The sequence below is a fragment of the Mustela erminea genome, chromosome 4 (assembly GCF_009829155.1).
Source record: "Mustela erminea isolate mMusErm1 chromosome 4, mMusErm1.Pri, whole genome shotgun sequence".
Classification (NCBI taxonomy): domain Eukaryota; kingdom Metazoa; phylum Chordata; class Mammalia; order Carnivora; family Mustelidae; genus Mustela; species Mustela erminea.
In genome coordinates this window covers 121331557-121354316 of record NC_045617.1, presented here as the reverse complement: position 1 = coordinate 121354316, position 22760 = coordinate 121331557, and the positions used below count along the sequence as shown (strand labels likewise).

Sequence of the window (22760 nt, the reverse complement as noted above, 5' to 3'; positions counted from 1 at the left end):
CCAGCCTCCACAGCCCCAACTGTCCTCTATGAAACTACTTGGCCACCTGCTCAGGCCAAGGGCCTTCCTGTCCACTTTTCCTCCATACCAGCTTCCACATTCACAGACCTTTCCTGCCTTACCTCTGGCATTCAGAACACTTTCCTTTGTGTTCCAGTCCTTTTGCTTGTCCTCATGCAGTTTCTCCTGTTCCTGCATCTCCTGCCACTTTGCGGTATGTTCTCTCTTGGTGTGGTAGGCAGTCCCAAGGGTTAAGACCATCAGCAAGTTCAGGCTCACTCTGAAAGCTGGCTTCCAAGGAGAGGCCCTAGGAAAGAAGGCCTCTGTGCCCAGCCAGAGACCCTGTCAGGGACACGGACCAGAACAGACCAGCCAAGCATACCCAGGAACACCTGCCCCTCCCTCCTAGAAAGAGCACTGACTTGAAATGAAAAGAGCCATTGCCTTCCCCTGGCCCAGAATGAGGCTGAAGACACGGCAGATCACATTGCCTGAAGAGCTGTTCTTCACCCACCAGAGAAGGCTCCAAACTAAACAGCCTCCCACTGTCTTGGGCATATATCTCAGAGAATATCAGGAACTTCCACCTTCTGAGACTCTCCATTATATCTGAGGCTTCAGAAACCACCCCAAGGCCATGCACAACACTTGGACCCCATCCTCCTCTGCTGCTTGGATGTGCACTTGAGGAGTAGAGCCCATACCTGCAAGAGAGAAGCTGGAGAATCCAGGAATCCCAGCAGAGTCTTTCTGCACACAGCTCCAGGGACAGCATTGCATTCTGGGGTCTCTTTGAGGAGTGGCCTCTACAGGGAGCAAAACAGTAGTCCTGACCCAGGGAACAGAAGGAAAGTGCACCGGGACTGCTGCAGGCACAGAGTGCGGGCTCCTCTCCCTGAACATGAGGGCAGCGGTCCATCCTTCAGAGTGATGGAAGGAGGAATTTGGTCCCAGGATCCATCCTTCTCTGCTCTTCTCACCTCACACACTCTCTAGGGCATCTGCTTGCACACCCACTGCCACTTGGTCATCATTTCCACCATTGACAACCCTACATACCTCCTGAGCTGTTTCCCTAATATCCACATCCCTGGGGGTTAGCTCTGACATTCCTCACAGATACTTCCAACTCAAATCCTGAACTAATTCATGATTGGACCCATCTGTGATAGGACAATGATTAAAATATCCCCAATCCTTCAGCCTTCCTTACATTCTGTGAGCCCTCTGACTCTCTGTAGTCTTCTGTCCCACCTCTGAACTCTGTCCCCAAACCTTCACACTCAGTTGAGTCTACTTTCCAAACCTCTGTGGAACCAGATGCCTCCTCTTCTACCCAGCTGCCCCTACACAGAGTCAGACAGCCAAACTTCCTCTATGTAACTACATCCATGCCTCCAGTCTCCATCCTTCATGCTGTTAAAGCAAACTCCTGCACAGTTGTTTAAATTTTCCTTAGGTCTGCATCCAAACTCCATTACACAGCACATAAAGACCTCTACGCTGACGTCTGCCTCCACCCCTGCCCAACAAAATCCCTGTCCACTTCCAGCCTAAATTCCATACCTGTGCCCCACAGAGCACACGCATTCCAGTCTCTGGACTATTTGGTTAACTGTAATAACCACAGTAACCATGCTCTCTGTGCCCCTGATAGTCCAGTTCATCAACCTGCAGGACTATTTGGAACACTATGTGCTTCACTCAGGTACCTGCTCAAGTGTGACCTTCTCATGAGCTTTTCATGATCACTCTCTTCTCTGTGCCCATGGACCAGGAACACCTCTTTATTCCAGGATTGTCACTTCTCCCCACCCTCCCATTCACCTTTCTTACCAACTATGTGGACTCTGTGTGTGCACAGACTCAGAAACCACCTTCCTTCCTCAAGTGTTTCAGATGCATGTTCCTCTTCTTGGAACTCTCACCCTCAGATATCCACTCTTCAAAATGCCTACTCATTAACATCTAACATCCTTTAGCCCCCATCCATGTATCTATTATTTGCCTCTAGAATATAAATGCTGCAGTGCAGAGACCGTTCTTTTGTTCACTGATGTGTCCAGGTATCTAAAAGGGAACCTGGTACTTAGTACGGGTTCTCTATATTTATACTGAATAACTGAATCTGAATAAGTGAAAGACTTCCTTTCCTTTACCTGAAAAATAAGGGGCTGATTTACTTGGCTCTGAGGTGGCTCCTAACTCTAATACTGCAGGACCTAATATAGGTCAACAACCCATCTGTCACCTTCACCTCCGAACAGACAGATTCACAGACGTTTCCTTGTCGAAAGAAGCAGGCATACAGCCTGTTGTTGATAGCCTGGACATTATGGATGTGCGGGATTGCCTCCTCCCTGATGAGGAAGGTCTTCACCAGTGAGGCCATGAACTCTGTTGTGGACACAGACATAGGAGTGAGAAAGGCCAGGGGCAGGGAACAAACTGTCAGTTGGGAGTCCCAGGTAGGAGGAGATAAGTGTCAGGCAGGAGACCCTAACCTGAGGGACTCAGCTCTGACCATTCTGAATCAGGGAAAGATCATCTTACAATTTTGAGACCCAGAAATGGTGTCAACAAGACTCCTCAGGAGCCTGTGCTCCTGGCTCCAGGAGGTCCTTCCATAAAGGACTCTAACGCAATGGTTCTAACCTTCCACAGGCATCACAATCACCAGGAAGGCCTATGAAACAGACTGCTGGGCTCCACCCTCAGAGCTCCTGTTTCAGCAGGTCTGGAGTGGGTCCAAGAATGTGCATTTCTAAGGAGGTGGTGGGGATGTTGATACTGGTGTTCCAGGGACCACACTCTGAGAACCACAGCTCTAACCTGCCTCCTCTTGGGACACGACTGAAAACTCACCAAAGAGCACTGCTGTTGCCTAGGTGGGAACTCTCTGCTCATGGGTCCACACCCAGCAACTTCCCCACACCTGCTCCTAAGTTCATTATTTCTGTACATGTGTTTTTCCTCTACTGAATTCCATATGCACTGAAAACTGGAGCCCACAGCTGCTTCCATTAAAATCTTCCCCTATTCTGTAGGCCACAGGCACCAAATCAGTACTAGCTACAGAAGAAGGTTCCCTCCACCACCACCCCTGACAGCCCTTGGCCTTCTGAGTACGGGTGGACAAGCCATGAAACAATCTTCTGTAGGAACAGCCCTGCTGGACCTCTGAAGAGCAATTTATCACCTCCTGTGCTACTCAAATGTGGCTGAGTTGTCGGTCTCACCTGGGGGATGACAGTGACTAGTCTCCCTGGGACTATCCTCTCCCCAACCCCATGTGTGTGATCCTTTTAGCCTGTAGGTAAAACCATGCCCTTACTTGACTCAAAGCCCTGCAACGGCTCCCTAGTTCCCCACATGGTCTGAAATCCCAAGAGGAAGACCTCACAGAGCTCTCTGACTCTCAACTCCTGCTTCTCTCCTTCTCATTCAGTCTGCTCCAGCCAATACGTGCCTTCTCTGCTCCTTGATGATCCAAGCACTCTGCCAGCTTTGCCCAGGATTTTCTTCCCTGTGGAGACACTGTTTCCATTGGAATCCTCACAGGCTGGTACCCCATCTCCTCCCATCTTTGTTCCTATCTCACTGCCTACACTGGTTACCTTATGGAGCACTGCTGCCTGCCCAAAGCTACTCCTGCCCCCACAACTGTCCCACCTGCTCTACTTCTTTGTCCCATGCTCCCCACTCCTCTAACAGATGTAGATTATATGGCATTGTGGTTTGCTGTCTCCTGACAGAATGTAAACTGTGTGAAGATAGGGATTCTGTCAGCTTTGTACGTAGACTACTACTTAACACATACTCCATAACCTGTAAATAGCTGGGTGCATTGAATTCATTGGAGAATAACTGCTCAGATACCAACAAAGCCAGGAAAAAAGAAATTGGGGCAAATTTATTTTCACACTTTTCATGGTGAAATTCATATTTTTCATTTTCTAAAACATAACCTCATTAGACAAGCATCATGGTCCCTTGTTCTTGTTTACATTTGGGAAATCCTCTTAAAATTTATATACTACTAGCAGTTGGAAGATCACAAAAATATTTCTAGAGCCAGGGCCTCCACTAATAGGACAGATGGAGATACCAGCAGAGCTTCCTGGTGCTCTCACTCACCCCAGGGAGACACAGGAAGGAGTAGGGGATGCACTGTCCTGCAGCGCCCCCAGCGGGCAGCTGGAAGAGGAGCAGGGAGGACACTGTGGATCCCACCACACACACCCTGTCCTGTGGCTCCCCAGCATTTTCCTGCTTAGGAGCAATGACATGGCCTTGCTCCCAGCAAAGCATCTCTCAGCCTGTGTTCACTTTTGATTGTTCTGAATCATCTGCTACATTTGTTTTAATGAAACAAAGACCGACCCATCAATGCATGCAAGTTTCTGCCCAGATATCTGTTCGGACATATTAAGACTCTGTGTAAACCCATGACTTCTACATATATCTGAACACATCCCATGCTGTTATCCCCAAATGTGCATTTCTGCCAATATCCACTTAGAGTCAGGAATATTGAGAAAACCCATCTTAATTGAAAAAATAATGAATGAACAAGGACCAATATTAGCCTCCAGGTCCATTCCCCACTGCCACCAACTTTCCCTGCCCAACAGGGAGACTCCTCAAGGCCTGAGAGACATTAGGGGAATTCTATACAAGAACAGGGGGGCGGGGGGAGGGACAAGAACAGAGGGAAAAAAAAAAGTTGTTCTTATGACCATTTATTCTCACACATGCAACAGAGATGAAGGAAGACATGAGCCCTACCATGTAATAATCCTTATTCCAGGAACTTTCTAGAAGTAGGAGTGCTGGAGCTGCACCAGCACTGCCCCCAACATACACCCCAGTCCTCAGGCCCAGCCCAGCCCCCAGCTCCACCCAACTCAGGATGAAAGAGGAGAAGGAAGGGGACTTTGGATTCAACAGTGGCCCAGCATGATTGGGCCAGAAAGCTTATCTCCCTTGAATGCTGTCCCTTGGATCCCATGTTGGAAGAGGAGGGGAAGGAATGACAAAGCATAGGGAAGATTTTCCTGAAGGACACTGGAAAGACACCTGGAGACATTGCAGGAAAGACACCAAACAGCAAACTTCATTCCCCCCACCCACACACTGCCAGTTCATCAGACTCACGGTCCAGCTATTTGTTAACAAACACTCTTCACTGGCCATGAATGATTTTTCTTGCTCAAAATATAAATTATCTAGTGGGGTGTTAAGATTGCACTTTCTACTTTAGCAGCCATATAATAGCTGTTAGCATATAATATAATAGCACATAATACCTTCAAGTGCTTTCAAAACATTTCCAGACAAACAACTAGGCTTTAAAACAATGGTAAGGTAAAAATAATTGTGAATTTCTAATGTGCCAGTTGGTAGAAAGTATTAAACCCACTTTTTAAAAACCTCTAATAAGGTAAAACTTAATTTATTTTAATTTTTTGACTCATTTTTATGAGTGTAATTGACAATGTTATTTTTCAGATGTCAATATGTTGATTCAACAAGTTAAACATTATTCTGTGCTCTCCAAAAGTGTACCTATCATCTAACTTGGGAGCCTATCTCCCATTCTCTTCACCCACTTTGGCCCACACCTAGGGAAGTTGACTGTAAAGACTACATGCATTGGGATGTTACTTAGACCATGAAGGATTTATATCTTTACAATTTTTTATCAGTGTCCTCTAATCATAGCTTGAATCACCATGTTGGGTAATTTCTCCTCATAAAACGTCTATTGTTTTCCATAGGTTAAAAATGGCAAGTTCTTCATGGCATGTCACGGTATTTCAGTGAATTCACCAGCATCAATTTGTAGTCTAGAATGCTATGGGGAGGTGGGGGGCAACAGCATCCCTCCTACAAGGCTCTAAGTGTTCACAGCAGTTTTGTTCTAGGCACACCTCCAGTCACTTTGACAATGGGAAACTCTGACATATCCTGCATAGGACGTCACAGGGGAGTATGGGGGATTTTCTTGTTAATGGACCTTCTCTGCTTCTCTAGGAACATGGGATCTGCTTCAGCCCCCAAGGGCTCTCCCTTGGGATGTCTTTTAACCCACTAGCATCAATTCAGATCACAAGATTTAAGAAAGACAAAACTGATTTTCTCTGTAACCATTCATGGCCTCGGTACTCCTTATTAGATGAGGAAAAATGGCCAATTCATGAGACGCTGAGTTTCAGTATGATCTACCATTTAGATCTGTTCTGCAGGAAAAAGGGAAAATTGACTGAGGTACCCTATGTCAAGGCCTTCATGACTCTAAATCAGGATTCTGACCTTGACAGAGTATGTCTAGCCACTCACCAGGCTAATAGTAACCTTCCTGATGTGTTGGATGATGTTATCTAAATAGGCCTACTCCTCGTAATAAACACAGCTTGCCAGGTGAAGCTAATGAAAGGGACACTGACTCTTTCACTGTTCTTCCTCTTAATAGACCCAGGTTATTCTTCTTGTATGTGGGGCCTTCTTCCTCGTTCATTTACTGGTTAGTGGTTATGATAATTGGAGCCAATTATCGGTGAGTCTACCTCAGAACAGGGCCCTGAAAGAATATTCCCATGCAGGTGTCAAAACTGCTTTTGTTTCAAGGACATTCCTTATCTTCTCTGGCCTGAAATGGACTCCTTGAAATGGACATCTGCTCCTCTGTCTGAGCTGATCAGCTTTAAGAATGAGAGTCTTCTTTCTTTTGTCTTTTTTTAACCATGTGTTAGCTACTCTAAAATGTGATCAAAACTCAATCATGAGAGCTCAAAAAGACATTAAAAAACCATACATTATGCTGAGTGAAATAAGTCAAGCAGAGAGAGTCAATTATCATATGGTTTCACTTATTTGTGGAGCATAACAAATAGCGTGGAGGACATGGGGAGATGGAGAGGAGAAGGGAATTGGGGGAGATTGGAAGGGGAGGTGGTCAACCATGAGAGACTGTGGACTCTGAAAAACAATCTGAGGGTTTTGAGGGGGCGGGGGTGGGAGGTCGGGGTACCAGGTGGTGGGTATTATAGAGGGCACGGATTGCATGGAGCACTGGGTGTGGTGCAAAAATAATATATACTGTTATGCTGAAAATAAATAAAAAATAAATTTAAAAAACATACATTTCAATTTTTTTATAAGCTTTAAAATCTAGGAGTAGTTTGCAAAAAATGTATCTGCTAATTTCAGCCCAAGGTTAATATTTTACAAACAAATAAAGAATCACTACAGGCAAACATCAATGCAACAAACAAGTACAATTTACAAACCCAGGTCACGCATTTACTAACAACCTCACTAATCATGGTAAGGGACAGTGCCAAAGTCCAGCTGATGCCCAGTTAAATCAAAAAGAAACCTTTCTTAATATTCATTTGTTAATCCATTCATTAGTCAATTAGTATTTAAAACTTTTCTTAACTTTTTATTGAAATATAACACACATATATAAATGTATACAAGTCACAAGTTTTACAGCTCACTGAATTATCACAAAATAAACACACCTTGGTGACCACCATCTAGACCAAGTACCTTTGAAGTACACTACTTCTCCCCAAACTCATCACTGTCCTGATTAGTATTTCTTGATTTTTAAGTTTCATACAAATGGAATTATGAATAATGTTATTGCAGGCATTCTTGTATGTGTCTTCTGGTGCATATGTAAATGCATTTTCTGGGGGCATGCCTAGTTCTGGAATCGCTGGGTTTGCCATTGTTTAGCTGTACAGCAAATGTGGACAGTACTCAGAATGGTCTTCCATTCACACCCCATCAAGGCTTCAGAAAGCTGCTTCACATCCTGGTCAGCTTTGCAGTTTTGACCACTCTGGTGGTGCTCAGAGCCATCTCCTCATGCTTCCAGTATGTTTCCCTAAAAAGGAGGTGGAGCATTTGTCCACCTGTCAGTAGGCCTTTCTGCTGCCCTCATTAGTACTTTCTAGCCTCTTGGTCATTTTTTTAAATTTAGGTTGCCAATCTTTATTTCTCACTGACTTGGATCATTCTTTATATATCTGGATGTGAGTCCTTTGCCAGTTTTATGTATTACAACCATCATTTCCTAGCCTGGCCTGGCCTTTTCATTCTCTTAATGTGTTTTTTTATGAACAGAAGTTTTTAATTTCAATGTTGTCCACCTCATCGGTCTTTTTTTATGGGTGATGCTTTTTGTGTCCTATTTAAGAAATCTGCTCTTATCCTAAAATTTTAATCCCCTTCTCCTATTTTGCCCATTCCTCCCACCTTCTCCCTTCTGACAACCACCAAATTTTTCTCTGTGCTTATGAAGTCTGTTTATCTTTCAATCAACAGATATTCTTGAGTGGTGACTATAAGCCAGACACTGATCTAGTGCTGGGAATATAATGATGAATGAGAAATACATAAACACGGGTCCACGTCTAGTGTGGAGGACATGAAATAAATAATTGAATGACTACTTTGTTATAAAAAAAACCTGAAAAGAAAAGAAACTTTGCCTTCTGTGAAGGCAGAAAAACATGCAAATAATTCTGCTTTAAGAAATTTGCATAAAATATAATCTTAAAAAAAAAAAAATAAGGGACGCCTGGGTGGCTCAGTTGGTTGAGCAGCTGCCTTCGGCTCAGGTCATGATCCCAGCGTCCTGGGATCGAGTCCCACATCGGGCTCCTTGCTCGGCAGGGAGCCTGCTTCTCCCTCTGTCTCTGCCTGCCACTCTGTCTGCCTGTGCTTGCTCTCTCCCCCTCTCTCTCTCTGACAAATAAATAAAATCTTAAAAAAAAAAAAGAAATTTGCATAGAAGTAGAAAATGCTAAAGCCTCTACCACAAATCAAATTGAAAACATTCAACATATTAAATTCAATCCAAAGAGTGCAAAATATTAAATTGAAGCAAAGGAGAACTTAAACTTTTAATTTCCAGGTATGCTACTAACAAAGGCCAAGAATTTCAGGTGTGGAAATTAGCTGTAGGCAAGCTCTTAAAAAACATTAGTTTATACTCTTTAATTTTAATACAAGGCAGGTGTTTCTGCAATGGTTAGATTTTACAAGGGCACCGTAAGGTCTCAGGGTCTCTTTTCAAAGTCATTCTCAAATACTCCTGATTTTCGGTTGGCAGCAATGACATCTTTACAAGCCAATACCTTTTCAGATACACAGGCGACAAAATTCCACTTTCTGTCTGGTCCAACTTAATGTCTGTTTGTAGAATGACTTGACATTAAATCAATCCATGGCCTAACTGGCACAGAAGATACTATTTCCTGGACATGTCCACATTTTGCTCCCATCTCCTCAGCATGAACTGTCTCTCAATCATTTCTCCTTCACTTTTCATCCCCCGTCAAAGTCTCCAGTGGATCCCGGAAAGTTGCACAGATGTCCACGCTGGAAGCTCTACTATTGCTTATCTCCAGGTCCCCCTGCTTGGAGGCAAAGCAACAGTTTGTTGCAAATTACAGTTTGTAATTATTTATAACTTCATTTTTGTGCACTTTCACGTACTTTAAAACCTGGTGTAGAGGGCGCTTTGAGGCAGCAGGCTTGAGCCCTGAACTCTGAGAAAGGAAGAAAGGCCCACAGTGACTGCCAGGCTGAGGACAAACAGGCACATCAGGAAACCCATCTGGAAACAGGAGGTAGCCCTAGTTTCTGACCAATGGGCTACTTATGGCTGGGCGCAAGTACCAAAAAAGGAAAAATCCATACCTTTCCATTTCTCCTCCCTGAGTTCCCTGTAGCTACACCACCACTGCCCCCTGGCGGACAGTATCTCCTTTGCTGTCCTGCCCACTGCTCCCCTGCCGTGCATTCCATAAACTCCTTATTTCCTGTATCCTGCCTTGCCGAATTCATTCACCACAGGAGCTGCCGGTCCCACACTGGGCACTTCTACAACTGCTCTTCAGAGTCTTTTCTGGAGGGTAGTAGAATATACAGCATCACAAAACGACACTTTATTTCCACAGGAAGAAAAAGTTTTAGCATACATAATAATTGTGTGCATCGAGTAAATTGTAATAAAAAATTGAAGTGCCCCAGAACCCTGAATTTTTATCAACCCGGCAATTTCCTGCAAGAAGAGAACCTCAAAGAAGTCACTGCTTTTGCTTTCAGTCAATTAGGAGTCACCATGGCTGTATAACTGACTCTCTGAGAAAAGCACCAGATGAAACTCACACTTTTTTAAAGTAAATTAGTGACTAACTACAGAGCACGCAGCTGCACACCCTTATCTGTAAGGGCCTATTCAGCCAGAGCAGCCCCACCCTGGTTGAACTGCCATTTTGTTGTAAAACTTCAATTGACTTTGCACACACACACCCACACACACACACCCCTCCCCCCACGGAACTTACTTAAAAACAAGTCCTGGAAACCAGTCCCATGTAACAAAGTCCAAGTACAAAGGTGGGTCAGGCCAGGTAGAGGTATTCAATCAGTGGGAGCGCGTACTGTCTCCTAGCTAACAAGGTAATGGGATAGTTTTCATGGCTACTGTGTGTGGCCAGGCCCAACCACATGGGCTTTGCTCTATAAAAATTAGTCTGGAAAGCAGGGAGGGGTTGTTCTCTCTGTAAGGGGCAGCCGCGACCAGTCTGAGGGTCAGTTTGATTCTTGATGCTTGGCGTGAAATAAAGCTTTGCTTGACTTTTGCTTTGTATCAGTTTCGCTCCTTTAATCATGGACCCATTATTGGGGTACCCATTTTATGGGGGGACCTAACATCCATCTGATCAAGGTCAAATTGCTAGCAATTCTCTAGAAGTACTCTACTAATATTTTGGTATTATTACCACAATAACTAAAATTTTCAAGTTGGAAAAATAACGTGTAATAACAAATAAGAGAATGGCAGCCTGAGTAAAGTTCTCTCTCTTTTTTTTTTTTAAATTTTGTTTGTTTGTTTGTTTGTTTCTTTCTTTCCTGAATAAAGTTCTATTAATACAATGTCCAATTTTCTGGTCAACCCATAGTGCAGAGACACAAGGAAAACTACCATTTTGGTTCCCAAATTTTATAAGAACTCCTATGAAATATTCCAGATAAATGAGTTTTAATCTTCCCCTTCCTCACCCTGGTTAATCTGGAAGGTAATACAATTAGCAACTCTCTTTGCTCTTAGCAACTATGTACACACAATCAAGTAGATGACTATTCTTCAAATACTTTTTGGTGAGATATTTCAAATACCTTTTTGGAAAAGGCACCTCAGAAGCCACAGTGATCTTGCTATTGCTCCTTTCAATGGTTACAACCCCTCTACCTGTAAAGTTTTTCTGACGAGATAAACACAACACCAGGCGAAGTGGGTGTAAGGCAAGGTTTATTAAAGGTTCTCTCTGGTGAAGATTCAGGGCCCAGGTGAAGGGGAGCCAAGAAAGTTGCACCGGGAGGAGGTGGGCACCCTCGGGCGAGGTTCCTTGACTCTGGAAGACAGAGTGGGGGAAGTCGTGCCCAAGGCAGGGAGGAGGGGGCTTTTACAGGGTCTTGGGGAAAGCTTAGGGTCTTTTTGCAAGTTTCCCTTATTCGGATATCTCGCCTGCTCCTTAGGATCTCATTGGTTCACAGGAGCCCAGGGTGGGGGTCTCAGATTTCTGCTTGGGCCTTTGTTCTCCTGTCCGAATTCAGGTCTGTGGCGGGAACTTTCACCATCTTGGGTCTTTGTTCTTCTGTCTGAGTTCAGTTCTTATGGCGGGAGCTTTCGCCATCTTCTTCTTCTTCTTCTTTCTTTTTTTTTTTTTTCAAGATTTTATTTATGTATTTGACAGAGATTACAACTAGGCAGAGAGGCAGGTAGAGAGAGAGGGGAAAGCAGGCTCCCTGCTGAGCAGAGAGCCCAATGTGGGGCTCGATCTCAGGACCCTGGGATCATGACCTGAGCTGAACGCAGAGGCTTTAACCACTGAGCCACCCAGGCGCCCTGAACTTTCGCCATCTTAAGTAGCCTTTCCTACCAGCCCAACACTACCAAGACTCCCAGGTTTTCCACTCACTGATTCTCTCTTGAAGAAAATGCTTACAGGGATGCCTGGGTGGCTCAGTTGGTTAAGCAGCTGCCTTCGGCTCAGGTCATGATCTCAGCCTCCTGGGATCGAGTCCCACATCGGGCTCCTCGCTCAGCAGGGAGCCTGCTTCTCCCTCTGCCTCTGCCTGCCACTCTATCTGCCTGTGCTCACTCTCTCTGTAAAATAGATAAATAAAATCTTTAAAAAATGCTTACAATTGGCAGCATCCAGGATTCCAACTTCTACTGGATGGGTGCACTCAAGGGTAAACTTCAGAACGTGCTTCTTTCCCCTTCTCTCCCTTCACCACAAGCTTTTCAAAGGATGCAATAGCAGCAGCAGAGGCAGAAAGTTCCCTTCTGTCTGAGCTTTTATCCACCTCTAGCCTTGCTGGCAGCCCGTCCCCTCTCCTGCCTTCCCCACTCCCTCCTGTATCTGTACCACCCTGGGTGTAGCTTGTACAACCAGCTCCTATACCCTTCTGGGTATCATCATCCATCCGCTGCTGCTTTTCCTACCTACCCTCGCTATCAGGGAACAAATAGTACCCTCTTGGACTTAAACCACCCACTTCAGATTTCCCTATAGGTACCCCAGGTTGAAAAGAAATGACAACAAGGAACAAATTGATTGACTTTTAAGTGGACATAGGTGCAACATATTCTGTATTAAAGTTAATTTGAGTTTGTTGGTTTAATTAAGATAGGCTAGTCTATCTCAATTAGCTCCCAACATTAAATATAACACTTTTATTACAAAGGTTTCCTGAAAATCAAATAGGTTCATGTTATCTCTTGCAATTTTTCAAAAAAAGATGGTTTCGACTGACGGTTAAATTTGTCTTTGACTCTTAATGTCATAAAACAAACTGAGTGTGTCTGGGGGTAGGGGGGTAGGGAGAGGGTGGTGGGATTATGGACATTGGGGAGGGTATGTGCTATGGTGAGTGCTGTTAAGTGTGTAAACCTGGTGATTCACAGACCTGTACCCCTGGGGCTAATAATACATTATATGTTTATAAAAAATAAAAGTTTTTATTAAAAAAATTCATCTGTCTCAAAGTTTTTATGGATAATTGCTAAAACAGCTTTCAGTCTTTGGTAACCTCAAACTTTATAGTTTTACTTCTGTTGGGTCCCCCCAAAATTGGGTACCCCAATAATGGGTCCGTGATTAAAGGAGCGAGACTGATACAAAGCGAAGGTCAAGCAAAGCTTTATTTCATGCTGATGAGGGAGTAGGAGGCTGGCTGAGGACAGAGCAAAAGCTGGCACCTTACACCCCCTCTCCACCTGCTTCCCTCTGTAATATGTGTAGCATTCCTCAGGCACCCCTGACTGTCACAAAACGATAAATAGTTAACTTGCAGAGATCACAATCCTGCAGAACAGGAATCTCCCTTGCTCTACAGATGTCCTAGATATCTAGAAACAGGGAGGTTACCTTATCAATAGCACAAATTTCCAGAGGCAAATAACTCTTAGTTCCTGAAGCCCTAATATCCCTCCCCACCATAAACTGGAGGAGGCTGAGGTAGAAGGGAATGTAAATGATAGCAGGATCATAACACCCCACCAAGAATCTCCCAACTACCTTGATGTTAATGGCTGACCTAAAGACGACATTGATCAAGCCACAAGGGCAAAGCCTCCTCCAGGCCCTTGTAGGCCCTCTTTAACATATGAAACCTCCCTTCCCCTCACCTTCCCGCAACCGCAACCGCAAGGTATATAACCTGCCTACCCTCAACAACCTGGGGCAGCAGCAGCTCTTCCTACCCACGGATCCTGTCCCCGTGCTTTAATAAACCACCATTTTGCACCAAAGATGTCTCAAGAATTCTTTCTTGGTCATCAGCTCCGGACCTCAGCCCACCGAACCTCACCTAGGTTCTAGAACTTCATTAGTGCCAAGCATCAGGAATCAGACCGACCATCAAACAAACCAGTGGGGGCCACCCCTACAGAGAGGACGACCCCTCCCTGCTTTCCAGACTAACTTTTATAGAGCAAAGGCCATGTGGTTGGGCCTGGCCACACACAGGTGGCTAATGAGATTGTAACACACACAGGAAACTCCACAGTGATGCTAGGTGACCAACTGAATTACAATTTACCCTAGTAGACATTTGAACCAGCCTATCACACCTTGGTTAGGATTGGTGCCAAAAGACTCCCAAAGGGTATGGGCCCATACTCCTTGGTAGCTAGGAGACAATATGCACACCCACTGATTGAATACCTCCACCTGGCCTGACCCACCCTTGTACTTGGGCTTTGTTACCTGGGACTGGTTCCCAGGACTTGCTTTTAAATAAGTTCCCCTGGGGGTGGGGCCAAAGTCAATTTAAGCATTACAGCAAAATGGCAGTTCAACCGGGGTGGGGCTGCTCTGGCTGAATAGGCCCTTACACTTGGATGACAAATCAGATTGAATTTGTTGGATAGCTAAGTCTTTTCCAAATTGGACTAAATACTGAATCATTAGTTACTAAACATAAGGTTTACTTGCTATTGGTTTCCTATTGCTGAAGGAACAGAGGGCTGGCTGATGACAAACCAAAAGCTGACACCCAGCAACCTTCTCCCACCCTCACTCCTGGGTGGGGGCGTATTATGACATTCTTTAGGAATCTCCCAACTATCTTAATGTTAATACCTTGCTAGAGGGAAAAATGACCTTGACAATGGCAAGGCCTCAAGGCCTTGTAGGTCCTCTTTAGCCTATGAAAGTTCTATGGAAACCTCCCTTTTCCTTACACCACCCCCCATGGTACATAACCTGCCACTCCTCACAACCCCTGGGCAGCCGCTCTTTTTGCCTCCTGGTCCTGTCCCCTTGTTTTATTTAATAAACCACCATTTTGCACCATAGATGTCTCAAGAGTTCTTTTTTGGTCATCAGCTCTGGACATCACCCCACTGAACCTCATGTATATTCTAGAACTTCATCACTGTTGCAGAGAAGCTGAGGATACTTGGGTCTATCGGTAAACATATTTGATGCTTTATCAAAAGACTGTACCACAGAAAAACACATTTTTACAAAGTAGAAAATGTATCAATAAATTTCAGGTCTAAAGAATTCCATTGTAACACACAGTTCACAACTGGTTATTACTTAGTTTTCATTAGACACTAAGGTTTCTAAGTGTTAAAATTCTGCTAAATGTAATTAGGACTGATGGAGATAGGGGCACCTGGGTGGCTCAGTGGGTTAAAGCCTCTGCCTCTGGCTCAGGTCATGATCCCAGGGTCCTGGGATCCAGCCCCACATCAGGCTCTCTGCCCAGCAGGGAGCCTGCTTCCCCATCTCTCTCTGCCTGTCTCTCTGCTTACTTGTGATCTCTGTCTGCCAAATAAATAAATAAAATCTTAAAAAAAAAATGACTGACGAAAATAATGAAAGCAACTCTGCAGGGGAAAAAATGTGTTTTTGATGAGAAAGATATAAGGAATGGGAATTCATTTTGTTGAGGTGGGGGAGGTAATTTTGTCCTAAAATAAAACTCGTAGTTTAGAGAAAAAAGCTTAGGCCAAAGCTGAATGAGGAAAGGGAAAAAAAAAAAAGCTATAGAAGGATTATGAAAGGAAATCATTGGGAAAGAATTTTTGAAAGACCCGCGGATCCCCTTACCCAAGAATCCAACACTGCCACTGGATGCAAACAGCAAGAGGTTTATTGGGGCACAGGTACCGGCGGGTGGTCGGCAGCTCCAGCTAACCGAGCACACCGACCGAGGGGAAAGCGGGGTTTTTATAGACAGGTACAAACAAGTTTTGGGTGGGGACGGCGCTGATTGATTGATCCTTTGAACAGGCATACTTGGCGTCAGTGGACTGGGTCAGGGGACCCGCGCGCGAAAGCAGACAAAGCAATCTTACAGAAGCAGAACTGGCCCGTTAGCCCATGCATGCGAAAAAAACACTACCAGGATATTGAAGGCCTGGTTACTTATCAAGTAAAGACAATTGGGAGTCTCCTGGTGGAATGTCACACTCCTGCCATCAAGCATCCTTGTTAATGAGATTTAGGTTTAGAAGAAATTCAACTTTATTTACTTTTCCTTCTACCTCCGCCCCCTTCGGTTTTTATGGAGGGGAGGGTGACATTAGGGCTATTGATAAGGTAACTTCTTTGTTGTAATCTCAAGGAAATTTGTAAACCAAGGGAGACTCCTACCTTGCAGGACTGTGATCTCTGCAAGTTAACTATTTATTATTTTATGGCAGTCAGGGGTGCCTGAGGAATGCCACACATATGGAGGGGAGCGGATGAAAGGGGGGGGGTGCAAGGCGCCAGCTTTTGCTTTGTCCTCAGCCATCCTCCTGCTCCCTCATCATTCCCCCTGAACAATTTTGACCCTTAAATCTTTAAGGTGGTTGAAGGTGGAAGGTCTCATCTTCTGTAACTTCTTCGTGCTGAATAGGGGCGTAGAGCTGTCCGTACCTACTGGGGTCGATATTGATCAGGGTAGGGATGTATAAGGGAGTTACGAAAGGTGGAGGCAGCTGAATCCAGCGCTGACAGTGAAGAGGCGTCCTCGCGTGCTATAAGGATCGTCTGTCGTGGTGTAGTCATTGTAGCAATGGAGTCTCGGCACCAAGCAGAGAAACATGGAACAAAGCAACATATTAAGGTTAATAAGGTGATAAGAATGAGAAGCCCGAAAAGGAGATTTGGCCATAGTCCTCCTTCAAACCCGGAACTTAACCATTCACTGAGAGAGAGAGAAGGATCTTGTAGGGCCTTAATTTGGGCATTCATATCCTTTATTAGTCCTGTGATAGTCTGGGATGTACACACAACATTCTGTCTTGATAATTGCACATGTGCCACCCTGGGCTGCTGTCAGGACATCTAAAGCCATCCTATTTATCTCTTAAGGGAGGGGACTCTCCAGGGCAGGGGTCTTTCATTTTATGTATGGTCAGGACTAATGTTGAAATAAAAAGATTTTTTTAAATTTTATTTAATTTTTAAATTATTTTTTAAATAAACATATAATGCATTTTTATCCCCAGGGGTACAGGTCTGTGAATCACCAGGTTTACACACTTCACAGTGATGAAGTCCCAGAACCTAAGTCAGGTTCGGTGGGGTGAGGAGGTTCGGAGCCAACGACTAAAGAAAGAATTCTTAAGACGTCGTTGGTGCAAAATGGTGGTTTATTAAAGCACGGGGACAGGACCCGTGGGCAGGAAGAGCTGCTGCCCCGGGTTGTGAGGGTAGGCATGTTATATACCTTGCGGTGGGGGGAAGGTGAGGGGAAGGGATGGGAGGTTTCAACAGTCTTCACGTGTTAGGGAGGGCCTACAAGGTGCGGGGCGGGGGGGCCTTGCCCTTATGGCCTGATCAGTGTCATCTTTAGGTCAGGCACTAACATCAAGATTGTTGGGAGATTCTTGGTGGGGTATTATTGAAATGCCAATTGAATATTACCCCCACCTTGAAAGACCACCAGAGACGTGAGTCAAAGCCAATCAGCAAGGGTCGTTTATTGCAGGTTCGAACCTGGACCTCTGCGCCGCTCATTGCCGATAACGCCGAGAGGTCCAGAGCTGGGTTGGTGCAGGATTTTTATAGACAGATACAAACAAGTTGCGGGTGGGGCTGAGCTGATTGATTGATAGTTTTAACAGGCATATTTGGCGTCAGTGGATTGGGTCAGGGGACCCCGCGCGAAAGCAGACAAAGCAATCTTACAGAAGCAGAACTGGCCGGTTAGCCCACGCATGCGGAAAAAAAGCACTACCAGGATATTGGAGGCCTGGTTACTTATCAAGTAAAGACAATTGGGAGTCTCCTGGTGGAATGTTACATTCCTGCTATCAAGCATCCTTGTTAATGAGATTTAGGTTTAGAAGTATTTACTTTTCCTTCTACCTCCGCCTCCTTCGGTTTTTCATGGAGGGGAGGGTGACATTAGGGCTATTGATAAGGTAACTTCTTTGTTGTAAATCTCAAGGACATGTGCAAACCAAGGGAGACTCCTGTCTTGCAGGACTGTGATCTCAGCAAGTTAACTATTTATCATTTTATGGCAGTCAGGGGTGCCTGAGGAATGCTACACATATGGAGGGGAGCGGGTGAAGGGGGCGGTGCAAGGTGCCAGCTTTTGCTTTGTCCTCAGCCAGCCTCCTGCTCCTTCATTATGATCCTGCTATCATTTACATTCCCTTCTACCTCAGTCTCCTCCAGTTTGTGGGGGAGGGAGACATTAGGGCTTCAGGAACCTAGAGTTATTTGCCTCTGGAAATTTGTCCTATTGATAAGGTAACCTCCCTGTTTAGGTCTCTAGGACATCTGTAGAGTAAGGGAGATTCCTGTTCTGCAGGATTGCGATCCCTGCAAGTTAACTATTTATCATTTTATGGCAGTCAGGGGTGTCTGAGGAATGCTACACATATGGAGGGGAGCGGGTGAAGAGGGGGTGCAAGGCACCAGCTTTTGCTCTGTCCTCAGCCAGCCTCCTGCTCCCTCATCAACAGCACTCACCATAGCACATACCTTCCCAAATGTCCATAACCCCACCCCACCTCTGGAACCCCTTCCCCCAGCAGCCCTCAGTTTGTTTTGTGAGATTAAGAGTCACTTCTGTTTTTACATTTAAGATAGGTTTTCCCAATAATCCTGACTCTAAGTGGATATTGGTAGAAATGCACATTTGGGGATAAAAGCAGGTATATCTAGAAGTCCTGGGTTTACCCAGAGTTTTAACATGTCCGACCAGATATCTGAGCAGAAACTTGCATCCATTGATGGGTCAGTCTTTGTTTCATTAAAATAAATGTAGCAGATCATTCAGAACAATCAAAAGTGAACACAGGCTGAGAAAGGCTTTGCTGGGATCAAGGCCAGGTCATTGGTCCCAAGCAGGAAAATGTTAGGGAGCTGCAGGACAGGGTGTGCATGGTAGGATCCACAGTGTCCTTTAGGAGAATGTAATCTGACTCTTATACTTCTCAGTGATTCCTTGGTCATATTGAGGGATCAGGAGAAGAAAAGCATGCAGAAGCTGGCATGTCATTCATGGGGAGGGGGCTGTGTCTGGGCCCTGTGTCCCTGTGCCTCCGTGGTGTCCTGTGACTCATGCAGACATGAAGGAGGCCGCTGTGCTGAGGTGGGAAGGGTCTGGTCCTGTGGTCAGAGCAGGATGGGAATGTTTCCAAAGGGCTGGGTGGGCTTTCTTGGCATCACTATTGTGCGGCCCCCACTTTATCAGCATAGTGAGCAGTAGGAAAGGCTGTGCTCTTGCTGGGGACTATTGCCAACCCTGAACTCTGCTATCTGCTCTGAGGCCCAGAGCTATGGGATGGCCCTGCCTTCTCTCTGGAGGGGTTGACCTGCCTCCTGCCCTGTGTCTCCCCAGCTCAGAGGAAATGGAGGATTGCTGCAGGGGCTCCTTGGTCTCCCATCTCCCCTCCCTGCTTCTCCTTTTCCAGCTGCCTGCTGGGGGCTCTGCAGGTGAGTGTGTCCTCTCCCCCTCCCTGTGTGCCCCTGCCCCTGGGGTGGGTGAGAGCCCCTGGAGCTCTGCTGGTGTCCCCATCAGGACAGATGGCTATTGGTGGAGGACCAGGCACTGGACAGATTCTGGAGATCCACAACTGCTATTTGAAATTAAAACACATAAGAAGAATCTCAGAAATGCAAAATTAGGGCAGAGGAGCATGACAATTCTCTAATGAGGAGTGTATGTCTTATAAAGTAAAAAATGTGAATTTCACTATGAAAAGTATGAAAATGAATTTCCCCTCATTTCTTGTTCCCTGGCTCTATTGGTATCTAACCAATTATTTTGTTATTAATTCATTACACCCACGAATACTGACAGGGTGTCCAGTGTGTGTTAGGTGCTATTCTATGTACAAAACGACAGAGTATCTGTACTCACAGAGCTTTTTCTGGCAGGTGGCAGGGAGTACTAAATACCACAACCCCATACAATCTACGACTGTTGGAGGAGTGGAGAGCATGGGACAAGGAAGTAGAGGAGGGTGTGGAAGGGAGAGACACAGGAGGGCTGTGGGCAGGCTGTAATGCTCCATAAAGTGGCCCATGTACGTGGTGAGATGGGAATGAAGCATGGTGGAGGCAGTATGTCATCCTCTGAGGATCCCCCTGGATTGGGGGTTTCTATGATGCGGAGCATCCAGAGCAAAGCTGGAAGTGTGCTTGTGTGTCTAGGGAGGCAAAGAAGTTAGGGTTGGCTGTTAGCAGAGTGAGGGAGAGGGAGAGAAGCAAGGGTTTGGGGGTCAGAGAGCAGTGACAGGTCATCCCTATAGGGCCTACGGGCCATGTGGGGAACTGTGGAGCCATTGCAGGGCTGTGAGCAGAGGAGGGACATGGTTTTGTTTGTCAATTGAAAGAGTCATGCACAGAGGCTTTGGAGAGAATAGTCACAGGGAGCGAGTCACTCACATCCCACAGGTGAGACATGTAGTGACTCAGCCAAAGTTGAGTAGCACAAGGGGTGAGAAGTCACTCTTCAGAGGTCCAGCATGGGTTTTTCTTACAGAAGTGTCCTGTTGTGACATGTCCATCATTTCTCAGAAGACCAAAGACTGTGAGGGTGTGGCGACAATGAAGTGAATGAAGTTGTAAGAAGTAGTGATTTTCGTCCTATAGGTGATGGAGTGGGAGCAGGCTTTAACAGAAATAGCTGTGGAGGGATGCCTAGGCTGCTCAGTGGGTTAAAGCCTCTGCCTTCAGCTTAGGTCATGATCCCAGGGTCCTGGGATCGAACCCCGCATCGGGCTCTCTGCTCAGTGGGAAGCCTGCTTCCTCCTCTCTCTGTCTCTGCCTGCCTCTCTTCCTACTTGTGATTTCTGTCTGTCAAATAAATAAACAAAATCTTAAAAAAAAAAAGAAAAGAAAAAAGAAATAGCTGTGGACTCTAGGTTTAGTGTAAATGTAATTCACCAGAGTAGTAAGATATGGGGACAAATATCTAACTTAGGAGTAGATGTGGGTAAGTTCGTCAGTTGGCTGAATGAACAAAGAGATCCCACCTAGGCCACAGGTGTTTTGTGGTCAGTTTTCAGTCCTGTCCTAAGTGGAAGCAGGTTAGAGCTGTGGATCTGAGTTTGGTCCCTGGAGCATTAGTAACAGAGTCCTCACCACCCCCTTAGAAATACACATTCTTAGACCCACCCCAAAACTACTGAACCAGGAGCTCTGGAGGTGGAGCCTAGTCTTCTGTGTTTCACAGGACTTTCTGGTGATTCTGATACCTGTGGAAAGTTAGAACCACTAAGTTAGAGAGTCCTTCGTGGAAGGGCCTGGAGTCAGGAGCACAGGCTGCTGAGGGAGTCTCTTTGACATCATTGCTGGGTCTCAAGTATGTGGTAAGAGGATCTTGCCCAGAGTGGTAAAAGCTGAGTCCTTTGGGTCAAGACCTCCCATCTGACACTTATCCCCACTTGTCTGGGCCTCCCACCTGAGAATGTGTTCCCTTTCCTGTCCTGCATCTCTCCTGGTTTCTCACCCTTACATCTGTGTCCACAGAGGAGTTCATGGTGATTGGCTCCTCAGAACCCATTGTGGCAGTACTGGGTGGGGACATCATGCTGCCATGTCATGTGTTCCAGCCATGAATGTGGAGAACATGGAGCTGCGGTGGTTCTGCTCAAATTTCTCAGAAGCAGTGTTCATCTATCAAAACCAGCAGGAACAGAGGGAGGTGCAGTTGGCCCAGTTCACAAGGCGGACCTCACTGGTGAAGGAATTCCTCACCTGGGGAGAGGCCATCCTGCACATCCACAAGGTTTAGGCTTTCCACAATGGGCTATATACCTGGGCTATATATACCTATATACCTATCTGTTTTGTGTGTGTTGAGTTTTAGGAGTTCTTTATAGATCTTGGATATCAGTCTTTTGTCTGGAGTGTCATTTGGGAATATCTCTCCCATTCCATGGGTAGCCTCTTTGTTTTCTTGGCCTTTTCCTTTGCTGTACAGAAGCTTTTGATCCGGATGAAGTCCCAAAAGGTCATTTTTGCTTTTGTTTCCTTTGCCTTTGGAGACATGTCTTGAAAGAAGTTGCTGTGGCCTATGTTGAAGAGATTATTGCCTATGTGTTCCTCTAGAATATTTTTTTAATTTATTTTTTATTTATTTTCAGCATAACAGTATTCATTATTTTTGCACCACACCCAGTGCTCCATGCAATCCGTGCTCTCTATAATATCCACCACCTGGTACCCCAACCTCCCACCTCCCACCCCATCAAAACCCTCAGATTGTTTTTCAGAGTCCACAGTCTCTCATGGTTGACCTCCCAATTTCCCCCAACTCCCTTCTCCTCTCTAACTCCCCATGTCCTCCATGCTATTTGTTATGCTCCACAAATCAGTGAAACCATATGATAGTTGACTCTCTCTGCTTGACTTATTTCACTCAGCATAATCTCTTCCAGCCCCGTCCATGTTGCTACAAAAGTTGGGTATTCGTCCTTTCTGATGGAGGCATAATACTCCATATTGTATATGGACCACATCTTCCTTATCCATTCATCTATTGAAGGGCATCTTGGTCCTTTCCATAGTTTGGCGACCGTGGCCATTGCTGCTATAAACATTGGGGTACAGATGGCCCTTCTTTTCATGACATCTGTATCTTTGGGGTAAATACCCAGGAGTGAAATTGCAGGGTCATAGGGAAGTTCTATTTTTAATTTCTTGAGGAATCTCCACACTGTTCTCCAAAGTGGCTGCACCAAGTTGCATTCCCACCAACAG

General features: G+C 45.4%; 1 pseudogene; it reads right to left on the bottom strand.

Annotated features, from left to right (window-relative positions):
* The window catches only part of LOC116589409, a 245749-nt pseudogene that overhangs the window by 10635 nt on the left and 212354 nt on the right, over positions 1-22760 (bottom strand).